Raw genomic sequence first — 6,407 nt, forward strand, 5'->3', positions numbered from 1 at the left:
ATAAGATATCAAGATCCAGATGGTGAGGAAATACAAAAGTGATGGCTTCAAGAACTATTTAATGGGCCTGATTTGATAGAATCTGTAGATGCTGCAGGAAGAATGATTTATGGGAGGTGTGTGTGCGTGTGTGCACTTTCATATGAACATGGGTTTGATGAGGATTTGTGGGGCAGGTAGTGGCTATGATAACTGACTTCAAATATTTGAATAGTTAGTACCTAGATGAGATTGTTCAGCAAAACCAGAAAGAAAGTAATTTTTCTCAGTAAGTGGAATTAACAGAGATAATTAGTTTACAATGTTGTTCAACATAAAGAAAGGCTAACAGGCTCATCTTTATTCTAGTATAGAATATCCAAATATAAGCAGGACAGCCACTTGAATTGATGAAGGCAGCTATGAACATGGACTTTGGTTTAGGAAGACATTGACTTGAGTGTCTTACATACAAGTTTTATGATTTTTAGCAAATTTCTTATCAGTGCTCAGTTTCACTCTCCTACTCTTTAATGTGGGGTAATATATACTAGCCATTGGACTTTCTGTGAGTATTAAGAAGTAGTAAATGTGAAATTACTTAGCCCAATAAGTCCTTAATAAGTTTCATATTTAAGAAATGACTTAAGGGTGGTATGGGGGTGGGTGGATATCATATAGAAAAATAGGAAGAATAAAACCAAAAAGTGGCTCATCTTGCCACCCACATGACCCTTATCAACATGAAAAAAGGTAGTAGAGAATATTGTTAGAAATTCAAACAGTACAAAATGCTATAAATTAAAAATTAAAAGCTTCTTTTATTCTGAAGACATGAAGACCAATGGAATGGAACAGAATACCCTGATAGAAACCCACAACTACAATCATCTGATTTTTGACAAAGAAGCCCAAAATATGCACTGGAGAAAAGATAGTCTCTACAAAAATATGGTGCAGGGAAAACTGAATTTCCACCTGCAGAAGACTGAAAAAGCAACTGCTGTGGAAAGCAACATGGAGGTCCATCAAAAAACTGAAAATAGAACTATCATGAGATCCAGAGAGACCACTCCTGGGCATATACCCAAAGGCATGTGCTCCAGGATACAATAAGGCCAATGCACACCCATGTTTTTTGTAACAATATTTATAATAATCACCTTTGAAAGCATCCCAGATGCCCCACAGCTGATGAATGGATTAAGAAAATGTGGTATATATACACAATGGACTTTTATTCAGCATAAAGAAGAATGCAATTAACTTGTTTGTAATAAAAGGATGGAACTAGAGAATATTAAGCAAAGTGAGCCAGGCTCAAAAAGTCAAAGGTCATATGTTTTTCCTTATATGTGGAAGTTAGACCTATAAGCTAAATGTATGTATAAATACATACATGATTTTATATATATATATATATATACACACATATATAAAGTGAGAGAGAAAACAAGATTGTATTAATGGGTCTATCTGAGGGGACTATGGGAGGCAAGAGAGGGAAAGAAAATGTTAGAGAGTGAAAAATATTGAAATAACCCATCTATACATGAGTATAATGTATAATATATAATGCACTGTAAGCTGTTGAATATTAGGATAGCATGGTGATAGAGAAAAAGTAAGTAATGGGGGTAATTTGATTGAAGCACGATATATTCAGGTCTGAAGTGGCAAGTTGAAATGCCTTTGGACTATCAATATTCACTTAAAAAATGAAGGCCAGGAAAGTAAACAGGTCTCTTCTGGGGGTGGATACCAGTGAAAGGGGGTGGGAATAATGAAAGGGTAGATGAAGATGAATATGCTTGATGTATTTTTGTATTCATATATGAAAATAAAAGAAAGAAACCTATTAAAATTGTTCTGAGAAGAGGGAGAGTGGGGAAAAGGGAGAACAATAGAGGAGGTAAATCTAACTAAGATATACCATAAGTACATATGTAAAGATCACAATGTATTCTCCTGTACAGCTATCATATGCTAATAAAAGTATTAAAAACTGGGCAGCCAGGGTTCACTGAGGACATGTCTGTACTCAGTTGTTATTCTTGACCTGCTGAGTGGTACAGATACCTGGCTACTCCATTCTGACTGGGGTCTTCATGCTGTGTCTACTCTGAAATTCAGCAAGATTCCTTAGAGAACCTATAACTGGCCTCAAAAAGATGTTCTCTATAAATCTAGACAGATCTACCATGTTGACCCACTGGAGTCTGTGGAAGTTCACCTGGACAGCTAGACCCACTGGAGTCTGTGAAGGTGCACCTGGACAGTCAGGTGATTGTCCTTGGTCAGTGCTGCCAAGATGCACCTAGGTGTATCAAAGTCTAGTCGATGGTGTAATCTTTAGAGTTGGCAAATTTCTCTTTGCACTTGGCAACTTCTGTTTTTGAGCCCACCTTAAGGAGGCAGCTGTTAAGAGGGCCAGGTGTAGAGGTGTGATGGGATCACCAGGTGCTGGCATGGCTCGTGCATGTTGCAGGTGTGCTCAGCAGCTCCAGGCCATTCACCACACACTGCAGCTTCATGGCTGGCTCAGATGAGTCACCATGAGGTGGAACATGGGGCTGGGCCCAGGCTATGCCCACTGCCAATTTCTTCCAGACCCTTCACCCTCCTCCTCCCCAATGGCCAGGCCTATGACCACAGACCCCACCCAGGCCTTATTGACAGTTCATCTTCCTCAGGTGCTCTGAACTGTCCTGCACTGTGGCCACCTTCCATTATTTTGAACTATGTTCATACTGATGCATATGTAGGTTTTTGCATTTTTTTCTATTGCAGACAATGCTGTGATAAATACACTTTTAGAGATTTTTACACATTTTATAAAATTATCCTTGAGGTAAGTTTTTAAAAATGTAATTGATGCCACCAAAGTACATGTGATAGAATTTCCTTTCCAAAGGCTATGTTAACTTACATTTTCATCAGTAGAGAATGATAGTATTGCTCCTTCATCTGTATTTGGTAACATCCAGCTTAAAACTTTAACATGAAGAACAGTATTTCATTGCTCTGGGGGTACGGAGTGACATTTACAAAAGGGCTTACAATATATCTTAGTTAAATTTATTCCCTCCATCACTCTCCTTTATTCCCCTATTCTTAGAATGGTTTTAAGTTCTTCACATTTGAGTGAGATTGAACATTGTTTCCTGAACATATTGGATTTTAAAAATTTTCTATTTATTCATGGAGGGTATTTGTTTATGTTATCTTTTCTTATTATTAATATAATCCCTTTGAAAAAAAACAGGTTTTGGTCTGTTGCATACATTCTACACTTTCATCCACTTTGCCACTTGCTTAGGGTATTTATTTGCTATAAAATGTTATCAATTTTCTATTTTTAAGTTATTAAACATATATATTTTTATTTATAGGTTATGTCTTATGCCTAGAAGTTCTTTCTCATTGAAACTGTAAATAAGTATGCACACATTTCTTCTCTAGAACACTAATGACTTTATATTTTTAAGTTTTAATACACCTAGAATTTTTTCCCAATATTAATTCATTAATGAGGAAAACATAGCCCAGCGAAGATAATTGACTATTTTCAGTCACAGAGGTGGCAAATGGCACTGACACAGATAGAGCCACAGCATTTTGACATCTAGAATTTGTTATTTCCTCTAATAGTTGGGAAAGACACATCCTTTTTGTTCATTTAAGTGAGAAGGGTTTTTACTGATGAAGTGGACAGAGCACACGGACTCTCAAGGCTTGCCACTAAGGAACGATAGGAATCTTGTGGTTATGACTGCCCAATCACATTTGGAGACTTCTGTAATGAAAGCACCATTGCTACTTCTGCCCACTGCAGGTGGCAATGGGCGATGCTCTCCAAATCCTTTGTTACCTCACTTGCCAGAAGATGAGCTTCCCAGAATGCAGCCCATCTTAAACTGCTCAATTGCAAATTCAGTTCCATATGGTGCAGTTGAGTAGAAAAATTTTGGCTACATGGTTGTGCAAGGATCTTGGAAATGCAGAAAACAGAATTTAAAAGAAGAAGAAAAAAAAAAAAACAAAAAGCACAGGAGAATGTAGGAAGGGTGAAAGATTTTTAACTGCCACAGGGTCCACTTCATGCTTCATCCTTTCTCTTTGGATTTGTTGCTCAGTTTTTTTGTGTTGTTTCGTAGGAATGGAGATCCAGTTGCCTATATAATGGCTAGGAAGTATGGAACTTTCTGGCACAACATTGAAGTTAGAAAGCACTTTCAGGGCTTTTATCAGGAGACTAAAGGGAATTTAGATGATTTTGCTGACTTTCCCTCTAGAATACAGATCAGGCAAATTGTATTTACAGTAGATAATTTTCAAGCTGAATAACTTGTCTCAGGTTGTGGTTTTAGAATTCAGCAAATAGAGAGTTAATTCATGTATGATTTAGTTATTTTCATCCCAAACTAAATATTTGAAAGCTAGGTTCAATTTATTATACCCTTGTCGAACATCTTTTATGAACTAGGCTCTGTGCTGCTTCCTACATTCACTGAAGTTGAGAGAATGCTTTTATGTACTGTAATAAAATTTTCAAGTTATGTAGCTCAGTATTCAGGAACAGAATAAAAAAGTACAATTGTTCACATTAAAAGCATCTAATTTTGACAACTTATGATGGTCATTTGAATCAAACTATATTTACTTGCTGCCACAAAATAATTGAATGAAGCCATAAAAAGAGAAGTTACACATACAAAGGGAAGTAGAAATGATTGATCTCTTAAAGCACTTTACTTATATATTAAATTATTAAATGAAAAAGTATATTGACAGTACACATGTCATCTTTAAACTATACTTCAGAGTTTTGTAGAGCTACTAGACATGAAATATTTTTGAGAACTTTAAGTTTCATTAAGTCATATTTTAGACATTCAGCCTCCATGCATAAAGTTTTTAACTTTATATTCATCACTTTGACTAGTTCTATTTATTACTTTGACTACTTTCCTATAAACACAGATGGTTCTTAAAGACTATCACATCCAGGTATATGGAAACAGAAATAATGAATTGAAAAGCTCTAATCACCCTTTGGCTTTTCTTAATTTTCACGAAAAAATAGTTTTGAATTGAGTATCTTTTGATTTAAAATAACTCTCACCAAGTCTATCATTACCCCTAATGTAGAGTTGTTTCAAAATAGGCAATAAAACAGAAAGTAAATTTGCTTTTCTCTTTAATTTCCAAGTGGATTTATTTGTGTGTGTGTGTGTGTGCATGGGGAGTATGGGGAGAGGGCTCAGTTATTATCAGACATACAGCTGGAAATAGTGGAAAGAAGTACAGTTACTCAGTCTTATAATCTTTATTCTACAGATAATTGTTATGGAATGTGGTGATGAAGATTGTAGGATTTCTACTTTTTGAGCAAGAGTGCTGAATAGCTTTGGACCTTGTCTATAACACAGTGGTTGTGGCTGTGTTCCTATCAGTAGGCTCTGATTAAAGTCTTCTGGACAAAGAGAGCACACATTTGAAAGCAAATAAAGTTGGAGAAAAGGAAAGAGCCTACATACTCATAATACATTAATGAATCATAGCATAGGCATAGTTCAAATTGAGTTCCATTGTATAGCTTTCTACTATAGTTTGAATGTTTCCCCAGAAGTTCTTGTGTTGAAACCTAATTCTCAAATATATATGTTGATGGTGTTTGGAGGTGTGCCATTGGGAAGTAATTAGAATTAGATGAGATCAGGAGGGAGGGCCCAATGATGAAATTAGTGGCTTTGTAAGAAGGAGAGAGACCTGAACTAGTAGTTTGCTTTGTCTTGCTATGTGATGTCCTCTGCCAGGTTATGACCATCAAGAGGACTCCAGATGTTGAGCAGATGCTGCACTTCCAGCCTCTAGAACCATGAATGAAATAAACTTCCATTCTTTTTAAATTACGCAGTCTCAGGCATTTTGCTCTAGCAGGCCAAAATATTTCAAAGTAGTATTAATATGTAGTTGTAGCTAAAACTGAACAATGCCTTCTCTTTCTCTGTTGAAGATTCTGTAGCCCACCTTAGAGAAATTTCCTCATTCAACTCTTGTAGCTACCCTATGAGGTAGTACCTTTACAATTACTATTTAAGAGACAAGGAAACATTATTGAAAAGTCTGTTCCTGTTGCTATGAACAAAATACCATAGTAGGAGTAATTTGTAAGTAATAAAAATTTATTTTTCATAGTTCTGGAGGTTAGGAAGTCCACAATCAAAGGACTGGTGGGTTAAGTGCCTGGTGAGGGCCAGATATCTACATACAAGATGATGCCTTGACTGCTGTGTTTTCACATGCCAGAAGGGCAAAATTGGACAAGTGTGCTCCTTTCAACCTCTTTTATAAAATCACTAATCCTACTGATGAGAGCTCCACCTTCATAAGTTCATCACTTGCTAAGAGTCCTTGCTCTATCA

At 36.3% G+C, this 6,407-nt stretch overlaps 1 pseudogene; it reads right to left on the minus strand.

The window, feature by feature from the left end:
- Positions 1-2,020: 2,020 nt before the first annotated feature.
- On the minus strand, positions 2,021-2,962 carry LOC109696203 (general transcription factor 3C polypeptide 4 pseudogene; annotated as a pseudogene).
- Between the last annotated feature and the right edge of the window lie 3,445 nt (positions 2,963-6,407).

Source organism: Castor canadensis, chromosome 3 (genome assembly GCF_047511655.1).
Source record: "Castor canadensis chromosome 3, mCasCan1.hap1v2, whole genome shotgun sequence".
Classification (NCBI taxonomy): Eukaryota; Metazoa; Chordata; class Mammalia; order Rodentia; family Castoridae; genus Castor; species Castor canadensis.